Here is a 21,919-nt window from a genome sequence, read left to right as displayed (position 1 = left end):
TTACAGCGGAGACTTTAGCTACGGTGCTGCAGGATGGCTGCCAAGATCTTCCTTTGTGTGGTTACAAAAGACTTCTGGATGCTCATAAATAGCCATTTGTGGGTAGTTTAATATGTAATCTTTCTCTTACCTAGATCCGCCGTCAGGTAGGTCTAGAACGTTCATAGGCTATTTACTTAACGGGCTGTTATATCTCCTTGATATTGAAAAATATTACATCATTCACTAAATGTGGGCTCACACTTCCTCCAAGTATTTGATGAAAAGAATGAGCAAAAGAAGAACTGATGAATGTTTGATTTAAGCCAATATACGGGTTGGATTAGCCTACAATGCACTATTTTGCCCCAGTGCAAATCGTATTAAAGAAACTCGATGTGTGTACGATATTTTGGTTGTAAAATTTTCTTATTATTCGAGAGTACTTTTCATCATAAAGTGCCAAACAGTTGTGTTGGGTCGGCTAGGTTCTGTTTCTTAATAATACGTTGGGGAAAAATAAATTTTCGAAAAGTTTCCGATGGTCCTATGATCCGTTTTGTTGTATAATTTGTTTCCATACGGAAGCCCATACTGAAGCAACTAATAGTAAATTATTGGTTTAAAGTCCCCTCAAATACACCGTAGGAACTAGGAAGGATACTGTTAGTCTTGGTTCGGTTACCGGTTAAGCGACTTCATCATGCTTTGACCACGATCGTTCGCAGAAGCAAATTCGATCCCTCATATTTTGTGGAGTTAGTTAGTTAGTAATACCCTTACCCAAACATCGAGCTTCTTTTTGAATTGCTTTGAGCTTTGACCAAAACCTAAATTGAACGTTATTAGCTGTTACAGTATCGGCTCCATAAACACCATTCACAATTTCGGCAGCCTGGCTTGAATTTTCGGCTTCCCAAAAAAAAACCCTAAAATGTACCGAATTTTCTCTTTGTTGACTTCCATTGTTAACATCCTGTAACTCTCATCTGAATAGAAGAAACAAAAAATAAGAAAACCAATTTCAAACAATTTATTTACATCGATTATATTTGGTACCTTTTAGATTTTCCCTTCCAGACTATTGATTCCCCAACAACGTGTCGATCGTAAATACTGTCGCCTCCTGATAAGCGACACTGGACGTGCTACATTGAAGCAATTTTTAGCCGCAGCATCACCGCACGGTTGCCAACATTGTAACGTTTTACTGCCCATCAACCGGCGCTGGCGTCAATTAATTAGCTTTATTTTTATTGAACTCGATCGGAGTGCTTAAACGGTTTCTAATTACTCCACACCTACGACGCGCACCGGTTACGGTATGGAAGGCGTCTTCAGTGGTTTACTTTTCACGCCGTTCCGAACGACCAGCGGACCAGGTCCCCGGCATCAGCGGACCAATTAGTAGCGAAGTTGTACTACCGAAGCCCCCACGATCGAACGGTCCTGCTTCCGACAACACCCGGTGCCCGGTGTTTGCTATAAAAACTTCAATCAGAAGAGTGTAAAACGATATTCTTCGTGATTTACAACGACGACACGCTCCAGTCGGTCCTCCGACTCGGGCCACGACTTGTCCTGGACTTCGTAGCCGATGATTTTCGCTTCGATTTCGGTGCTCGACGCGCCCCGTTGACAAATGTCATCATTCTAGACCGTGACTCGAGGTGTGTAAATGCGGGGTGGTGGTCAGCAAAAAAAAAACTAGACCACGTTACGTCTTCAGTAGTGCCCGGTCTCGTCGAGTTGCGTCCGCCGTCTCCGGTGGCCACACGACACGGCGTCCCCAGAGACCGGGGAGCGTGTCAGTAGCGCTTGCCTGGGGATCGTTTTAATTGAATATTTTATTGCAACGCTGTAATTAGAGTTTCCCATTTAGTACGGCCTGAGCCTGAGCTGCGGGACTCCCCGAGCCGGCTCCTGCACCGGTTGATGAATAAACAATCGTATTTTACTGGGCTCCGTGGGCTACGGTTGATGCGGTGTGCTCTGGATTCGGTGCTGCTCCGGTGGGTCCGTTTTCGTTCGACTTCACGCCCCAAGGGGACGCCACCATGCCAAGATGGAGAGCGCGACTCTCGATTCGCGTGTCGGTCGCGAGCCGCCCCAAGAGAAGGTGAAATTGACCAAAGCTGACCAAGCGGCCAGGCGCAAAGGATTCGCCGTGCGCAGTGGCAATGGGCACGCCGTGAGTAATTACGGAAGTTCCACAGCACCACAGAGTACCACAAATGGGACACCGCCAGGTAGGCGAACCGCAAGCCAGTCGCCTTCGTCGTGCGCCATTCGTCCTGACGTACGTCCGGCGCACTGTCCACCGGGCAAGTTTGGCGTAAAATTGTAGAAAAAGCCGAGCTTTAATTGAATTTAAATCACCCGCCAACTAGGGCCCGGTGAAATACACTTCGAACTGCAATTGAAGCTGCGACACTCGGACTTGGACTAGTTTGGACAGCTGAAAGCTGGACCGACAGGCTTACGGGCAGCTCGAGCAGCGGCCGGTTGAACTGAATGCGACAGATTGGGTGACAAATAATGGTGCGGCACGTTAACGGTTCATAAAAGTCTCGCGGCGCAACCAGCGATCAGCTGCCGGTGCAGGTTTAACTTGAGAAATTGAAGCACTTCCAGTTAGATAAAACTGGAGTAATTAAAAATGTTTTAGAAGCCATGCTATAGAGTTCATTGGGATTGCTGACAAATGTGTCCTTGGGCCATTAAAAATAAAATTACTAAAAGTTCGATTAGAGCCACTTTCAATCCGTTTTGGTAAAATGTTATCCTCATGACACTCAAATGAGTTAGTAGAACACATCTTCATCTTTGAACGAATGTTAATTGCTAATCCAAAGCAGTGGCCACCTTCTAGAAATATGTTCACACACCGAGCATAACCACACTTTCCCAGCGTGGCATCTTTCTTGCGATCAACACATAAATGTTGTCGTGTGCGTGTCATTAGAAACCGTTCGCTCGTATCGCCCATGGATGGCGCTGGCAGATAACATGGTCAGCCGTGTTTAGTTTTTATTTTTTGCACCGTTCTGTGACGGCCCCGACGAACGGCTGTAACGACATTTACATAAACAACCCCAGCCAGCCAGCCAGCCAGCCGAGGCCGATGATCTTCGCCCGAGATCCTTGCCGCTGCTAATTAGCCATTTACGTGCTGACGGGTCGGGCGAAAAACATGACATTTTGTCAGCTTTGCCGTTAGTTTGTCACCTTTTTATGGCCGCACGGTGGAGCCATGAGCGAACGATGAAGATGAGCTAGCAGCGAAAGGTTTTTGGCCTTTTTCGTTTCGTTTTATATCACCCGACGCGCCGGCCAAAACGGTTTCGAGGGGACGAACCGGTCGGCCTTCTTGGCCGATGCGAGTTTAAGGGCGGGTTTTCTATGGAAAAAAATTAAAAACTCAAAACTGAACAGCACGTGACACTTACCGGTGGCCAGTATGGGTCGTTAATTAATTTATTACCATTTAAAACGTTTCATTTCGAAACGTTATGCTGAGGATATCGCATCACTGTCCAGATTTGACGAACGGGTGGTATAAACCAAAATTGTGTTTCCTTTTCTACTCGGTTGAGTGAATTGTAATTTCTTGAAATTTAAACTATTTTTGCATGTTTGTTTAAAAAATTTTTTAATTAAATTTCGTTGTTGATCGTCAAGATTAAAATTCAGAATTTTTACTGCATCTCCATCCGAATTTCGTTTAAAACCAGACACCTCTGCCGAGGCATCGAACATTCAATTTAAAAACAATCTTTTACCCATTTATCATACGAACCACACAATACACCACAAAACTAGGCAGCATCATAAATATTATCCAGTTAATCACTTTCGGCCGAGCTTCCCGTCGAATTGGAACCACCACCACCATAAGTTTTGCTAATCGATTGAATCCTTTCCAGCGAATCCAGAGCGGTGATCGGAAAGAATCGCCATCAAAACACTCGGCACACGGCGTAATTCTATTGGTTTCGCTCCCACTGCTTTCAAAATGTTTGATTTATGTTTATTGCTTTCATTCAGCAGCTCCGTTGCGCCGGAACGTGATTGCGCCCTTTTCGTTGGCCACCATTACGGCCTACTTTGAAGCGCCACCAGCAGCAGGACTCCTTTTTTTCGACCGCCACGTGAAACTTTCCGGCCCCCTGGAAGATCCTGCCGTCTGATCGCTTTCGAACGAGCGATTTCCACCGCGCCATGCGGCTGCCCGATTTTGAGGTGGAGTCTGGTAATTATTTAAATGGTAGGGTAATTTATGGCCTCCTTCGTGAGCCCCGACGAAGCGCGAAAATGGCGCTATCATCTCGAGATTCGGAATCGCAATCGTAATCGGGCTGCACCCTTCGAAGGATGGCTCTTTTTGTACAAATTCGACGTATTAAATAAAACAAAATACGCACCAAAATGACACGGATGGCCGTGCGCGATGTCTAATTATCGATAGACCAGCGATGCGGCGCCGGAGCTGATGGACGCCGGTGCTTTCTTTATGGTGGCCTTTTACGCTGGCCACCCCATTTCGAGCGCATCAATTTTGCGAAATTTGTTTGAACAGTGGCTAAAGCGTTGAGATGCAAATTACTGTTTTCAGCCGCAGGACAGGACCAAAACCGGCACACGGCACGGCACTGTCGCGCTGGCCAGCACGTACGCCGTACCGTGACCACCATCATCGTCACGTCCCACAACCGGGGAGCGGGGTTCCGCACAAGCCGCGAGCATTACTGAAATGACTGAAGATGAGTTTTATTATACGGTTGGCTAGTTGCCTCCGGGGCATGCAGCTTGCCTGGCGGAAAGCCGTGGCCGAGATGCACCGCTTTATGGGGAACCCACAGGGGCACCGTGCATTGGTCCTGCCCTGCATTGCGGCTGGACCGACGAAAGTGCATCAACTATTGTTGCATCTGTGAAGCGAAAAGAAAAGGCATCGCGGCGGTGGCCATGGGGCCGGATGACCGTGGGAAATGCTGCAGAGTCTTCACCGACTCTCCCTGGCCGAGGCCGCCCGCGGGGCCTTCACACACCGAACAAACAGTAAAACACGGAACAATAATAGACCGTTCCGGAGGCCCGTTTGCCGTTTGATTTGATTGGCGTTAAATGGAGAAAATAACCACACAGCTTAAGTACGCCGACTTCAAACGATTGGCACGGCAGCCTTTATGCAAATGGGGCCCTTCAAGCCAACCCACAGGCAGATGTGCCTCCGGTGGGCAGCGACATGCATTGGCGCATTTTAATGTTAATTACTCGCTGACGTTTGAATTTGAAAAGATTTAGTGCCTCGTTTTGACGTCCGCAAATCGGCGCAATATGGCAGCGGCACTCAGAGGCGTAGCCGCGAGCAAATGCTTTGCGATGGTGCTGAGGGAGTAGTTCGGAATGAGCGAGTTTAATCTATTTAATGTCACGTTTGATGGGCTCGACTGAGCCAAAAGTACCGCTTAAAAGCCGATTTTGAGATAATATTTTGTATTTAGAAAAAAGATTGGCATTTTTTACAAGTGTAACGGAATACGTTGAATGGTTCACACTAAATATACCACACCCGTCAGTTTGACTAGTCTTGAAACTTCAATTCAAAAATTCCTTTTTGTTGTACCAGTACCAGTACCAGTCAAAATGTCTGGTGCATGTTTCTTTGAATATTCAGATGTAGAAATTGAATTATATGATAGCGACGGTAAATTTCTAGATAGACATATTGATCCACAGGGCTGTGATGATAAGAGTGATTAGGACATTTCTGATGAAGATTATAAAGATCAGTGAAGGGACATTCATTGCAAAAATCAAACGGAACTATTAGGACAGGAATTTAAGAATGAGTTGTTGCAGGCAGATTGTTAGTTCAGAGTGCTTTGAAAGATATTCATGGGCCACAGCATATGTTAAAACAAACAATATGAGCGGAAATTTAAATAATGCGTTCCTATTACTGATTGAGAACGAGAAACGAGATTGAGTGAAGCAACAAGAGTTGACTACCATTTTTGTCCAGTACTATGAGTAGACGTGATTTTACTGAAATTTTGCAATGCATTCGTTTCGACAAAAAATAGTTATGTAGTCAACGTTTGCAGAATGACAAATTGCGTAAAATAAAAATTGCGTAAATAAAATGTAAGCTGGCGTCTGGTGTAGAGACGAAATACCTATATGGCAAATGGCTTTGCGTATTAAGGAAAAGCCGACGAGAGAAAGAAAAAAAAATATTTTAGATTCATTTGAAATAAATAGCTGGATATTGTGTTGTGTCTAAGAACCAGAGCACACAGAAGGCCATTTCTAAGAGAAATACTTTCTGTTTCGATAAGCAGAAGAACTAGCTTCACAATTTCAGACTTCAAGGCAAAACCCCACACTAAGATGACATCAACTAGAAGTAGCACGGTTTCTGTATGCAAATGGTGTTAAATAAGATATGGAAATAACAAAATGACTGCACACATAAGGGAAAATCTACCAATGTAGAAAATGTGACCGACAAACATTTAAGTGTTTTGTTATTTGGGAATGACCATAAATTCATTTACCTACCAAAATTAGTGTTGTTCAACTTTTATTGTCATGTTTCTAGAGTGAGTAAACACTGCGAGTCACAATAAGCCTTTTTATTCATATACACCAGTAATGTCGTGGCGAAATAGTGGGTTTATCTAGTGTTAAATGGCCGAAACTTACAGATATAGTAATAAGTGTTCCATTAACACACTGCCGGTATTTAAACTTACAAATTACAAGTAACACAATTTAATTGAAATTAAACTAAATTCAATTTCGCTTCACACCCAATAGTTGAGCTGCTACGAAGCAAATGCATGAGATTGGGCGAGAAAACGTTGAAAGTGTTTTTAATGAACGTGTCAAGCTTCCAGAAGCCACAAGACAATAAATAGCTATTTGTTAACGGCACATCGTTCGCAACCTCTGGTCACCAGTTTGTTCGATAAAACGCGCACGGGGGATCAACATAACATTGTTGTAAATCCACAAAACTTTCGCCCTCATCACGTGGATCGCTGTAACGGCCCCACCATTGGCCACGATCGGTAATAAATTTTAATAACCGGTCACAGATTAATCACTAAATTAAGTGTAGCTTCATGACTTAATGCTCGGCAGCGCAATGCTTCTGATGGCGCTGCAACGTTTACTGCACCGCCATCAGCATGACCCCCGGGTCATGCCCTTTCCGTGACAGGGGACAACTGCCCTGCCATCCGGGCGGCACACATCCTTGGGGCGATTGAGACGCATCCCGTCTTCCCGTCCAGGGCGCAACCACCACCACTGCAGCGACCCTGCTCGAAGGTCTTCGAGGGTGCGCCGCCAAGAGCTTAAAAGCCGCCCAAATCTGGCCGCCCGCTTTTCGCTGATGGTCGTTGAAAATGGCAATCGTTCGTGACCTCGGCGAACGCAACAAAGTTATGATTTTACAATTAAGTGCCGGTCGGTCGGTAAAATGGAGTTGCGAAAAAAACGATGACTCCGAACACGCAATCCGAGCCGGGTGGTGTTGTTTTTTATTACCTACGCACCATTTCCAGGATGCTTCACCGAGTGCCTCGGTGGCGCTCGGCGCTGCTTCTTCTGCCGTTCCCGATCGTGCGTAATATTCAGAGTAAAGGAATCATTTTTGTTTTCACTAGCCCTTTAATCGCTGGCTAACATGAAAGCACAATTAACAGTCATTAGGCTACCATTAAATGGTGGTTACCGGATCTCATCGTGCGTCCTGGCCGACGTCTCCACCGTTCCGCCGCAGCAAACACGCTCTATCACTCGGGCCGCTTTTTTATGGGGGCTAACTTGAGACGCTTCCTCGCTGATTCCTCGCCAAACATTTGGGCCAAAACGGAGCACGCGTGTAGGGTCCATTCTTGCAGCATGCCCGGCCGTCCGGTGACGATCGTACTCGTAGATCGTGCCGAAAGGTGAGCTGTGGCGGTGCTAATTTAACGACAATTTTATGATGATGACTTCGGTGGCGCGAGTTGTCAGATTTTGGCAGCAGCCATTGGCGACCCGCGCCGCAGCCATTTGGGAAGCCAAAATGATGATGTACGATTGGTGAAAGCCGGGTTTTGGAGAATTGTTCTAATAAATATCGCAAAGCACTAAAACTGAACATCCTTAGCTTTTATCGCTTTCAGATTAAGTTACACGCTCGCAGCGAAAGCTCGAAGAAACACTTAAACGGCATCGAAACCTCATGTTAGTGACTCATGTATGGGGCAGCCAAAATGGTGTTTGCGCCGCATAAATCATCAGCACACAGCTTTCTATAGCTTAATAAACTATTCTTGGTACTATTCGTGGTTGCGTCTGAAGCATTTATTTGAATACCAAAGCTCGTGCTCACAACGGTGACGAATCGAGAGGGTTCTAAAATAAATCAAATCCATATTTGCATTTCTCAGCGTACTCCGGCTTTCCTGCTTTCGGCAACCACGAGGGGCAAGACAAATTGACAAAATCCCACAGGCCAATTCCACATGAAGCTCCGCTTCCCAGGTACCCAGGTCGAGTAGATCGAGCGCTGTTTCGAGCAGAACAATTGCATATTCAATTCAAAAATCCATAACTCTCGGAGGCCTAACCTAGAGAAACGCTTGGCCACGCTTTTGCGCGGAGGTGCCGAAGCCCAATCTCATGAATGATACGCTGAGCCCGAATGATGAATCGATCCTTCGGCCTCCCAACCGTCGAAACGATGCATGCATCGGTGGACCCATAAACATTAGCGTCTAACGAGAACCACCCTGAGATAGGCGTTCTGAATATCAAACCGACCGGCAATAGGGCTGGGGTTTGAGAAAGCGTTCATGCTGCAAATAAATCTTTCGCGTGGCTGGGACTGGGAATTGGGAAATACTAGGCTGTGTATAAAGTTTTGCGGGTCGATACCAGAGGGCGGTGCTATGAGCCTAATTTTTTTTTACTATATTGGTACACTCTTCATATGAACGTATGTGAAGTTTCATCTTAATCGGTCACTTTCTGTTTTTTTTACAAGCCACTTAGTATCGACGTGTCACAGTATTTTTTATAATGGAAAAAATCAAGCATCGTGCAGTGATTTAGTTTTTATTTTTGAAAGGGTTAAAAGCAAAGAAGATTTATGAATGAATGTTCAATGTACAAAAGAACTCTTCGCCTTCAATTAGATGGTTAAAAGAAGTGGTTATGAGTTTAAACGTGGTCGTAGTAGCCTTTAAGACGATCCATGTCAAAAACGTTAAAAAACAGACACAACATCGGAAATCGTAAAACAATACAGGATATCTGTTGCGAACTGCAACTGATTGAGTTGAAGAAAAAGAAACAGACGGTTCTTCAAACCTTATAGACTTTATTTTTGAGAATAATGAAAGATCACGTAGGGTTTAAAAAAAACCCGTCTGGCGCTCTACGCTTCTAAATTCCAACTCGTTCGGCGACGGCGTCGTCGCCGGTCATGCACCCCGGTCCGGATCGCCAGCTGATCGGCCGGTGCGCCACACACACTATTCCCGGGCCGGGTGCCATTACTTATCGGTGTTGCCGCCGTCCAATTCGCCGTGTCAGCCGCCCTTGTGTGCACTGGTGCTGAACACGGTGGCCGTTTGTCGTCAGCCGTCGGCCGTTGTTTCCAACAATATCGTTTTCGAAAATCGTCCAATCACTGATAGAAATTAAGTACAAGACCTAGCCAACTCATTGAGCAGTATAACCAATATTTGGACTGAAGTTTTGGGTTCCCGACAGCGGTTTACAAAATGGGTGCCGCATTCGCTAAAAACGCATTCGAACGCATCTTTCTTGACAACATTTAAACCGTTTTCGATAGAATAAAGTGGATTTTGTGCATCAAATCATCACTGTGGATGAACCTTGCGTGTATCACCATGATTCTGAATCGAAATAAGAGACTAAGGAGTGGTGTGAACCTTTTTCTTCGGTTCCGAAACGAGTTCGTCCAGAAATTGCCTGAAAAGATGTTGGCATCAGTATTTTGGAATGCGATTGGAATTTTGCTAGCGGATTACTTGCAAACTTGTAAAACAATAAATTTTGATTATTATTGTAACATTTTAGATCAACTGAAATAGAAAATTTGTGAAAAAAGACCCGGTTTGCAGAAGAAACACATCGGCTTTCATCAGAACAATGCACCCTGTCACGAGAGCATTTTGAAAATGGCAAAAATCCATGAATTAAAGTTCGAATTGTTGGCGTATCCACCCTATTTACCAGATTTGGCCCCTAGCGACTTCCATCTGTTTTCAAACCTAAAAAATCCTGCGCTGAAAGCGTTTTTCATTAAATGATGACGTCATAGCAGCTGCAAAGAATACTGTGACGTGACAAAAATACTGTCGATACTAATTGGTTTGTAAAAAACAAATTAAGTAACCGATTGAAATGAAACTTCACATACGTGCATATGAAGAGTGTACCAATATAGCAAAAAAAAATGAGGCTCGTAGGAGCGCCCACTGGTATCGACCCGCAAAACTTTATACACAGCCTAGTATTTCGAATTCCTGGACCATGCGACCCATTATGCTTGCTTGTGTGCCATCGTGGCCGCAATAGAATCGATCGATTAGAGAGCACTAGAAGAAATTATTGTACGTAAAACAGCGATAAATGCTCAGAATGTTTGGTCCGCATGGCGCGAAACTTATCAAGATCCAATTCGTGGCTATCCTCCTCCCAAAAGCCGGTCATTGTGCGCATCACCGCTTTGCCGTCAAATTATCTTCCCAATGGCAATGTTTAGGGCGCTATAAATCTGTGTGGAGCCATCAGCCATCGGCATAATCGGCATTGATTTCATCGGCATCGGCATCGAGTGATACTTAGCGCACGAGTGCTCCGACTGGGCAGCCGAACCGGGATCGAGCGTCGGGGATCGAGAGTAATGATACTGATTTAAGTGCGCCATCGCGATTCGCGGCCCCGGGCTGACCTTTTGCTCGTCACATCATCAATAACCCGGGCCCGGACCCTTTACACACACCGAGGTCCGCCGAGAGTGGGGTCTATGATCAATTGATCCTCGACTTCGGGGCTACGGGCAGTTGCGGCCCGAAATCCGACCGAGGGGCGTTCGGCGGCGTGTCAGGGATGACGCTGCAAGGGTGCAATCGAAACTAATTCAACGTCACGAAGTCAATCGCGCCCGGCGCCCGGCGCCCGGCGTGAGGGCCAAGCCTTGGCAGATGCTGCCAGTGGCCACTGCTGCCACTTAGCGCTAAGTGGAACCTAGTTGCGGTGCACTTTTCGGCAGGCAGGCAGGCTTTCGGAATTTGTTACTATTTAATGTTGCAACGTTTGCGCACACGCGCGCTTTGCGTTGACGCGGTTTGCGGTTTGCGCTGGAAGCAGCGGGCTCGGAACGGATGGGCTGCTTTTCCGCTAAACAGATAATTTGCCTTCCATCAGCACCACCAAGCGACGTAAATTACTCTCGTGCACCTCCCCCAAGCCGGTCCCCAATCCGTAGCCCGTGCACCGAGCCCGCGCATGCGTATGCGCCACTGACGATTGCGATTGCTTGCGGCCATCACGATTAGCATGGGCCATTTACATGCACACGGGATGGTGATGTTTATGGTTGGCTTGTTGTTATAACTTCTTTAGTGGTTGTAGCAATAAAAACAAAGCCTGTCCCCGGCCTGGCCCGGACCGGTGTATGATAAATCAATAGGATCAATTGGCATTTGATAGCAAATGAAGTAAACACCGGTCCGGCCAAGGCCTGGCAGCGGGAGGGCAGCACAGCATACGCGGAGCGGTGGTATGTAGCGGTACACAAAACGATTTGTCATCGCGAGCAATCGCAGATGTCACACCGGCCACCGGTCTCTAATGCTTGGCCTTAACCGGGCGACCACCATAAATCAGGCCAGACCGGCGTGTTATAAAACCCAATGTTAGCACTGAATTATTTCACTATCTCTAAAGTGCAGCCGGCAATTACGGCCGGTCAACGGTTGTTAGCGATAAAATAGAGCGATTATTGCTTGACACTATTATTTACTGCGCACGCCCTACACTTCGGAGAGTGAAGGAATCCCCTTGGTGCTCCCCTTGGTTGAGAAATGCTCAACAAGAACTCCGGCTCCTGGCCAAATTCAACAAAGTATCAGGATGAAATTACTTTTACCATTTTGATGTACTCAATTCCGGCAGCATCGCGCGGGGCGATTATGATAATGAATTTTGTGTAAATTATCTGCACCGCTTGATAGGTTTTCCATTTCTCTCTCGCTCACTCACGGAGTGCATTTTGATTTAAAACACACGACACACACACACGCAGTATCCTTCCGTCCGCGATTGTCACCGACTGATAATGCTGCCGTTCTGAACCGCAAACCAAGAGCCCATCGCCGCTGCCGCCGCATACCCAATCGACCACCCAATTTGTTAAATTAACAGTAATTTGATGCATAATTACAACACTTTCGGGCCACAAAATTATAGGCTTTATGATTGCTCTCGGCATGCAAAATCTCCCTTTCGCCCCGGAGACGAGCCGTGGCCGGTGTTGTTGTATAGATTAAAACACGGCCTACAGCCGAGCGTAATTAAAGCCGGGCCCGGGCCCCCCACGGCAGGGTCTAAAACCTGAGTCTGAGGTCCTTAAAATGAACGAGGTGAACACGAGGCGATAGTGACTTCTTCACTGTACCCGTCGGTTGCTTAAAACGGACCCAACCGTCTGTTAACGACATTTCGCTTACGCATCGGGTTCGTCACTCGAGAGCACCTTTCCCTGCAGCTCCCTGCCTCCTCCAACTATTGGGCCAAACAATCGTCCGTCGATTTCAGAGCCACCGCGGTCTATCGGTAAAAAGGCAAGATTATCTCCAAACCGATCCGGACCCGTTAGACGCCCGCGCGGAACCATTCGGAAGGCTCGCCACGTGGGTGTTGCGTGCGGCCTACGAGAGGGCTGCACGAATGCACGTGATGTAAAATCAGTGACAGACATTCTCGATGGCATTCAATTGATTCGATCAATCGCTGCCGTGCCGATTAGTGAGCCCGTCTATCTGTTGGCTACGGCGTCGACGACGGCGGTCACGCCTAACTCAAAAACTCAAATCAAAAGCGCTCAGCATAATCGTTCGGAAGCTAAGCTTAACTGCCCGGCACGACACATGGCCGGCACGACGGACGGTGATCGATGAATCATTTGCCACCAGGCCACCGGGTGGACGGCAATCAAGCCGAGCCGAAAGACCACTCAGAGCCACGTCGGGGCGCGGGACCAGGCGACCAAGTTATCCCGGCACCGGTCACCGGGTTGTCATAAACGGTTCGCTCGCCAAAAGTGCCGTCGTGTGCGATATCATCAGTTCCTGGCCTAGTGAACCGGGGCCTAATTTTCTCTCCCTCCCCCCTTCTCTCCCTCTCTCTCACTCTCTCGGTGTGTCCTCCACTCCACATGCTGTCCAGACCCTTTATCGATGGCACGAAAAGAAACCGGGTTCATCGCTTGCCGCCGCGGCCAAGTCTTTCGTTTGCGTAGCCGCGTCTCAACGCTGGAGGGCTCGCCACACACGCAGCGCAGCGCACCCACCGCCGGGGTGAGCCGGTGTAGAAAATTTGTCATTTATTTATGGCCCCACACACTCCCGGAATCAATTTGGGGCCTTGGCGTATCATTACGAAGAACGGACGTTGCGTTGCCTTGTTGTTGGCCCGTCCCCGGAGTCCCGGTGTGTTCGGCGGGCTTTTTGGGATGTTTGATAAATGCTTCCAAGTCACCCCCGGGGCCGAACCTGGTCCTGGTGACCCGCTGTCGGGACACGCGAGACCACCGGCGGGTTTGAAATTTTAATTCCGCCTTACGCGAAGACTCAATTTCCCGGCTGAGCACACTATCGGTTTGAGTGCGTTTGAGTCTAGTTCCTTATTAAAATACTCAAAAGCCTATACTCAAAAGCCTAGGTGGTTGGAAAAATCAATCAACTACAAGCACGATCTGGGGATTATGGACTCTCATCGCTACTTAACGGCAACGGCTGCGTGCGGCGAGCGCCAAATCCGGACCCGGAAAGTTTACGATATCGGCCCATATTGCGGTGGTCCAGATTTCGGGCCCATTTCGAATATATTTCCATATTTCTGGGGCATCAAATTTCGTTCACTTCCCGCGCGCACGAGCACGCGACCAGCTCGAATATTAACAATAAAGTATGGACCGCGCGAAAGGCTTGTAGTTTCAGGTTCTCAATTTATGGCTCATTAAAATCGAATAACGTCGCGGTATCTTCTTCCACTGGGTGGTTGTGAGACCGACATTTGATTCGGGCTTGTTGGACATTTAAAAGGGGCTTCGGTGGCGAGGAAGAAATTGGTCATAAACCACGGCGTCGTTCGAAAGATCTTTGGCAAATCTTTACGACGACCCAGACAAAGCAAATAGCTACAACACGACAACAGTTAGGACAAACACTAATCACAATACACGTTGATAATGCGTTATGAACACATTTTATGGGCGTCCTCATGTGCGGTGCAATAAACAGTTCCCGAAACACACGAATCTATTATATCTACCTCTGTGTTTGTCAGTGTGTCCTTCGCGGATGTCTGAAATTTCGAATTGCCAGCCGTGCAGCGACGCACGGGCACGGGCAAATCGTCATCCATTTATGGATGATTTACATTAAGCGATCGTAAATGAAGATAGTGCCGTAAGCTCATTATATGAAATCCATGCTAATTGAGTTCGGGAATAATGATCGGGCCGCTGCCGAAATGGAAGAAACCCCACCAAAAGGGGGGCCTATCTCGAAGAACGGCGAAATACCAGCCCCGTGGCCCGATCCCGATCCAAAGTGGGAGCGAAAAAAAAAGTGAACGGCCCGCGTGACAGGTGGATCAGCCGCCACGGAATCAGCCCGGCGCGCGCTCCGGCGCGTTAAACCCACATTCCAGCGAAGCGTTCAACATTGACGCTGCGACTGACAGCGTGATGAATTATGATCGGCTCTCTTACGGGATCGCCGTTCGCCGATAGCGCCAAAGAGTGGCTTTCAGATCGCGCCAGAGTTCGCTCCAGTTTCGCTCGGCGATGAGCGCTTTTACTGCCGTGCCGTGGTGATGGTGGTTGTGGCGGTGGCTGATCCTGGGCCGTCTCGGCCGGTGCCGTTCGCCGTTGCGTATTTTTTCTGATTGGATTTCCGGTTTGCCGTTTGGCGAGTGATTGAGTTGTGACTGCGCGATACGCCCCTATCGGTCCCGGAGCAGGAGACGTTGCGCCGGTACTGGGGGGCTTGGTGGCCGGGCCGCCGAGGTGATCAAGAACTGGGTTTTATGGTTATGGTGGCGACAGGATCATAAAAATCCTTTTAAAAGATAAACTAATACCACCGGCTCCATTATCATCCAGCGCCACGCTGGATGCTCCGCTATCGAAGTGTTGAAATACTTGTCGTGGTCGTCGGCGACGGCGGCGGCCGCCCCGGCCATTGGTTTATTGTAGGGCGCTGAATGATGTTTCCTGCGGCGCCATAAACCCTGGCAGCCCTGGCCCCTGGCGGGCTGAGCTTGAGTTAATCAAAACATTGGCACAGGGTGCACCAAAACAGCGAAGCGAAGGTTGCGAGCCACGCCACGCCAAACCAAACCATGGCCGAAGGTCAGCTCTTACATCCTGTAGAAAATCCTTCACCCACGGTCCCAGAAAAGGCCTCCAAAACGCTTAGATTCTCCCCGGATCGGTGGCCATGGGCCGAGGCCACGATCAAGTGTCGAACGAGCAGGTTTCGATCCGCCATCACCATCCGCCTCCGGCCGGACGGGTGGGGGCGGTCAATCAGTCCGTCAAAACAAGCGACGGGGGAAAAGAATCACAATCACTTAGCAGTCGTACGTGGCCGCTCTTTAATCAGTCAAACCCGATCGCCAATCGGACCACAGCGGCGGCGACGGCGGCGGCCCCGACCGGGACTGCCTCATCAATTACGCCACGTCAGCGAGCGCGGCCGCCGTCCGTAATTATTAGGATAATCATACATTTCCGCCCACCCACGCACGATGCTGCCGCCCGGAGCCGGCCCCCGGACAACATGTTGGCTAGTTAGGCAAGCGGGCCGCATGCGCTGGTTGCGCGGCGTTGCCAGTGGGAAGGGGCCTCGCCGGTGTCACCCGCAACAAAGTCACCCGCCAACGCTGGTGTCGTTGGTTGCGGTGGATCGAAAGCTCAGGCTTCCATGCTCGTTCTCTCTCACTCTGTCTCTCTCTGTGGGGTTTAAGCTGAGAGACTAGTCACCGGTCGGCGCGATGAGCAAGTCTCCCGACGACAGGCGACACGCAAACTGCCGGCTGAAGGTGGGCCAAAGTAATTTGTTTCAATTTTGCTGTTGGGTGATGGTTGCGGGTTTGTTTTTTTTTCTGGTCGGTGGTTTTTGCATTTGACGATAAGCATCTCGCATTTGTAATAATCTGCACCAAGACTCGCGGCTCCACTGTTCCTCGGCGACGTCGAATGATCGACATGGTGAAGTTTTCACAGGATCATCGTTTGCGATACTGACTCCATTGGGATTTGTGGTTTAGGTAGTCAATTCTACTTTGTTCTGTTTTGTTCTGTTGAAATTATCAGCTACTAGTCGATCCGGCGGACTTCATTGTGCCCAAAAATGGTGTTTGGAAACACTACTGTGGCCAAAAACTTACGAGAATCGGTGGTTGTCTTCGATTATCGTGGTTTGCTGCATTCTGAATCGGCCAAAACTGTCAACAAAGAATACTATTTGAGTGTAGTATGCGTATTGCAGTGCGCCAAAAAAGACCGGATTAGTGGACAGACAATTATTGGTTTGAGTTTTGAGTTTTGAGTTTTTTATCCTCGTGATGTTATGGCATCACATTTTCGTGATCATTTCGACTCAAACTCGACCCATCGTTTCGACCCTCGATCGTTTCACATTAACCCTACTCGCTTGGCTTAGCACAATGTAATTTCAATTTGCTAAACTTAAGAGAACGATTCTAGGACACCTCTTGCATTCAATAGTTGAGGAAGAAGTCGACATGAAGAAGGTTTTGAAGACCATTGCTTAAAAAAGCTTCTCGAACCATTTCGAAAATTGGAACAAATGTAGACGTAGATGTATTGCATAGAGTAGTGACAATTTTAAAGCTATTGGCAAAGGCTTAGAAGAATAAACTAAGCTTTTTCAAGCTATAGGCGATTTCCCCATATTTTAAACAGTTATTGTTTAATCAAAGAATTAAAGAATAATTGTTGAACTGAATAGCTGATTTTGTTTTTATGGTTCAATTAAACATGAACGTTTATTAGGATTTGAATTTAGGGTTTGACGATATGGAAGCAATTCATTTTAATCGTAATTAAAGATTCGACTTCCACCAAATTCACCGTAGAACCTTCCTGGCCGTAAGTCCTGGTCTGGCCACCGGGTGAGCTGCTTCGCCATGATTTGACCACGTTCTACTGATCTACAAAAAATCTTGAATGAGTTTTAGAATGAAACTTTTAAAGTAACTCCTACGTTTCTGTTATTACTAGTGCTTGCAAAGTGTTCGAATATTTCGGTTTGAATCGGTTCGCCGTATGGACTGGTTAAGAGTTAACCGATAGTAGCTAGATAATGGGTGCTTATGACTGTTAACATCGCTCCACCAGAACAAAATAATGGAAGAAGACAGTGTAATCTTTCTCTGACATCAAACGAAAAGAGCAAATCACAGCAATACTGGTCCAAGGACATTCAAAACGAAGTTCGTGCAGCATATCACAATTCCGATTACTCGGACATTCCTTATAGACATAGCTAATATTCCAATCAAACTTCAAATTTGACTCTAGATAAATTCCCTCCACCGCATCATAGAAACTCTCGAATTTTCGGAGCTCTGTACCACAAGACGCCGAGCGTTCATCAATTACCGCAAGCGAAGCATGAGCGTAACATAGAATGAAATGTGACACTTGACTGCGTTCTAATATGGGCATTAGAACTCTCGTTCTTCTACCTATCCGATCCGGCCATCAGCATCGCTGACAGATCAATGGGCTGACGATTGGCCGAACGCGGTGACAGAGTCCACTGCGCACACGTCAACATCACCGCAGCATCACACCAACCGCAGCGCTTCCGGCAGACGCCGAGGCTCCGAAACGAAACGATTGTTGGCCCCGACAACATGGTCCGGCTCGTGCGCGCGCGTACGCATGCAAATCGGTCAAGAATGAGATAATTATTTTAATTGATGTAAAGATCAAAAGCCAAGTCGCTGCGATCGGCCGATCGGCGGCCCGACTGACTCACCGATCGACTCACTCATTAGAATATGAAAATTTCACGCTCGATTACCGGTCGCTACCGAACGGCAGCAACGGCCCCGGTCGCGGACAGCTATTCCAATGGATGGATGTGGCAACCGGCGGAATGGCGAATTCATGTCAGCGGCGCTAGGAACGTCACCTGGAACGCCACCCGAGCCCGAAGCTGACAGGTTACCGGAGCATTAGACCCACCGTGGCGGTCAGTCTTATCAAACGCCGTCCGCCGGATCGCCGTTGGAGCAATTTTTCAATTATCGGCTGCACTTAGCACATTGTACTATACCCGAGGGCGCAGCGAACAACCCGGTGCCGTAAACGTTGTTCCGGCACCGGGGGATTTACACAAAAATTTAGTAGCTCCAGTGAACGGTGACTCGGACGGACGACGGGGCTTACTCAATAAGTACAAGCCCGACGTCCTCTAGCGAGAGACCTGGTGACGACTGAAATCCGGCCCATTTGACCTTCACTCCTGCATCGTAATCTCGGTCGGTCGGTGCTGAACACAGTCGGTACTCGGTGCGATATGGTGTTTCAGGGCGAAGTTTTGCATACGAAGTAATGCATGTTGTAGGCGCTCCGCTGGCGCTGTTGCGGCTTGGTTGCTGATTGAAGTTCGGTGTTCAACAAACGATGAAATCACTGCCCGGTTCCGGCATCAGTGCCGTTAAGACATGTTCCTCCGTGCGGAAGCAATCCAAATCTGGGTGTGTGATTCTCCCAGCGCAAGGCTGACTCATATGCATGCTTTTGCCAGACTTTGCATGCATTAGATTTAATTTATAAAATGTACGATATTCGTTTATTGCTGAAAATTGATATTGTCTCCTTCAAAGTAATCCGCATGAACTGCAACGCACTTTTAACAACACTTGATCCCATCCTCAAAACATTTCTTAAATTCTATTTGCTGTTGGGGTCTCGATAACGGCTTTCTGCGATTTTTCCATTATTTCTTGTCGGAGTTCCAACGCGTACCTCACAGTGGGTGTTTGATTTAACTAAACATAAAATGGTTACAGGAGACCAAATCATGCGAATTTGGCAGCTTTTAAATGGTATTCGTTTTTTTAGTAAAAAAAAGGCAGACAATGATGATATTGTGCGACGGTGCGTTATCCAGGATTGATTCACGCTCCTTGGGCTGCTTGTTGATAGTCGTACCTTCTGTCGAGAATTCACCATGTAACACACCGTGGTAATCCATGAAAACCGTGAGTAATGCCTTTTTTATCGGTTGAAAATATCGCGGTCTCATTTTGGCTATCTTTTGCTTATCGTTGTGGCTAGTTTTTGTGTTTTCTTCAAAGCACCGTTACAGAAACACTTTCCCAACTTTTGCAAGGCTTGCGAATCGTTTTTAATACCAATTAACAACTTTTTTTAATCTTAGAAGAGCGGACCGGGCCGTATTTATTAAATTCACTTAATAGTTAACTTAAAATAGCTTAACAAGATTATCTTAATCAATATGTGGCATTTCCTCCACTTCAGAATAGCCTTATCCCGGGCTAACTCGACTCAATTTACCAGTTGTTCTCAATACAATCCATTCTTGGAATTCTAAACATTCCCAATACGCCCTGAGAGACGTGTACTTAACTCGACGTAACTTTCACAACTGATAATGAAATGACGCCACCTTTTTGTGGGACTATCAGAGACAGTAGAGCAAAGAAACAAACAGAATATCGAAGCGCCGAGTACTATGAGCGCCACACGGCGATCATTCCGAGAACTTTTTGATCAAGGTGGTATGTTGGTATGGTGGTAAAGAGCAGCACCGTTTGCAGAACGAACACCTCAGCTGCCAAAAATCAGTTCTACGCTCAAGCTTGCATTGCACATTTACACCACAATGTACACTACGCAAGCTTAATGTTATTTCGAACACGCCAAAAGCGGCTTTAAGGCGAAATGCAACATGAGCAACATGTTTCGAACACGTTGCCCATCAACGAGCCAACGAACCAACCTTCGGTTAAATCACTCGCGACAACGAGCAAAAGCTCCGTTTTATTGGCCATACGTTTCGATTTTTATACAAATTCGAAACACACATTTTTGACACTCTCTGTGCGCGCGACACAACCGAAGGCCGGCGCTTTATCAGCCCATGTTCGGTCCGCGCCAGCCAAACTTTGCACTGTTGCTGTGTTTTGCTCCTTTTTCTCTCTGTGTCTCTCTCGCTCGCCCATCGTCCTATGTTGCGCATCGTACTAAAATCCAATTTAGCTCCACCTTGTACGCCGCGATCGTGTAGAAATTTATTGCACTTTAAAATGCGAAACATTTAAATCTCACCGTACCGCGTCCGCCACATGCTCGGTCCTCCCGCTCATCGCGACACCTGGCCCGGCAGTGTTTGGGTTTTTTTTTTCATTTACCTCACTTTTCACTCTTTGCTACGGTGTGCGAAGCAACATTTTCCCCACCCGGGTTTTGCCACAAGAGTGTAACTAATTTTTATGCAAATTTTTGATCAACCTCATCAACGCGAACCAACCAAAATAAAAGGGTCACTCGATTGAACACTGGTGACACGGGCGCGCACATAAATCTCTGTTTGCGCCAATTGAACACCTTTTTAAGCGAAACGCGAACCCCACACGAACATCTCGAGCTCCTCTCGTCATAAGCGACACCCGCCGTTGATTAAAACATTTCGCGTGCAGCGAACACACAAAATAAAAGCCGTAGTCACGGGCCCGATCCTTCTCTCATAGAGCACGCGAAAACGCGGGCCTAGATCAGCCACGGCCGATTAGCTAGGTGGCCGCATGCTGGGGCGCCCGCAACCTAACGTCGGTGGTTCCCGTTTCTCACTTCTCCCGACAGCGACGACGAAACAACAAAAAAAGATCCAAAAACGAGAACATCACGTTGCGTGTCGTGTTGAACAGCGTCTAAATGTGGCTTTTATATGCGCATAATTTATGATTTAATGCTTGCTTGACCGCTGTTCGATTCGGCTGACATCGGTCACCGAACACGGTGCGGGCTCGAGCCGCTGGCTTCCGAGGAGCTTTCGAGAGCCCACCGCGGAGCCCGCGGAGCGAGTAGAGTAGCTACTCCACTACTCGGTGGCCACACCGAAGGTTCGCCAAGTCGCGGTCGTGATTTACCTACATTACAATATCACTTATTTTCGCGACACAACGCGAAACCCGAGCCAAGCAAAGCGTTTGGACATTGCTCAAACACATGATTGGCGACCACTGTTTCTACGTCCTGATAGGCACCGCAGAAGGAAGAAGGCCCGTCTACCCGAAGACATGGCGACTCTATGAACAGTCAAATGGCGCCATTACGATGTGTGTCCTGCACGCTGAACACCAACAACAACAACCACTCCGATTTGAAGCCCCATGCTGCAACCGCACGCAGCTACTGCACTCAGCGCGCAAACCGAGGTAAGCATTATTAAAGTTGAATTAAATTAAGTGCGCGTCGCCGACGTCGCTACGTCCCTGGGGCATGTAGGGCAGCACGAAAGCGAGAGGGGTGGCCACTGTTGACCCATGCTAGCCCCGAGATGCTGCACTGCTGCCCAAACAAACATCTTCACCAACTCGCGCACACGGCCGTGGG

This window comes from Anopheles cruzii, chromosome 3, assembly GCF_943734635.1.
Source record: "Anopheles cruzii chromosome 3, idAnoCruzAS_RS32_06, whole genome shotgun sequence".
Taxonomy (NCBI): domain Eukaryota; kingdom Metazoa; phylum Arthropoda; class Insecta; order Diptera; family Culicidae; genus Anopheles; species Anopheles cruzii.
Note: the sequence above shows the minus strand (reverse complement) of the source record.